Source organism: Paralichthys olivaceus, chromosome 5 (assembly GCF_024713975.1).
Source record: "Paralichthys olivaceus isolate ysfri-2021 chromosome 5, ASM2471397v2, whole genome shotgun sequence".
Lineage (NCBI taxonomy): Eukaryota > Metazoa > Chordata > Actinopteri > Pleuronectiformes > Paralichthyidae > Paralichthys > Paralichthys olivaceus.
Genome location: NC_091097.1, coordinates 317,501 through 317,863, shown reverse-complemented (window position 1 = coordinate 317,863; position 363 = coordinate 317,501). Strand labels below are relative to the sequence as shown.

Here is a 363-nt window from a genome sequence, read left to right as displayed (position 1 = left end):
GAGGTTATATTAGCCCTCCTCCCCCTCCTCCCCCTCCTCCCCCTCCTCACCATATAAGGACAGATTGAACAGATTGTCCAAACCCCAACACCCCCCTCATCCCTATTCACCTGAAACCAAACACCCCCCCCCACCACCCCTGCTGCAGAGAGAGGGGGGGGCAGCAGGTATAGATGGAGGGAGAGGGAGGGGGGAGGAGGGATGACGCGCCTGCGCACTGCCTCTATATACCCTCCGCATCGCCCCCCCTCCCTCCTCCTCTCTTTTTCTGCAGCATCAGTACCACACTCCCCCTCCCCTCCCTCATCTCTCTACCTCCCCCACTCTCTCTCTCTGTCTCTCTCTGAACCCCCCCCCCCCCCT

At 61.2% G+C, this 363-nt stretch overlaps 1 protein-coding gene across 1 annotated transcript in view; it reads left to right on the top strand.

Annotated features, from left to right (window-relative positions):
• The first annotated feature begins 357 nt into the window (after positions 1–357).
• The window catches only part of stx1b (syntaxin 1B), a 25,802-nt gene continuing 25,796 nt past the window's right edge, over positions 358–363 (top strand). The window contains exon 1 of the mRNA XM_069525536.1: positions 358–363. This exon is cut by the window's right edge and continues 410 nt beyond it. The gene's annotated coding sequence lies outside the window, so the exon portion shown is untranslated.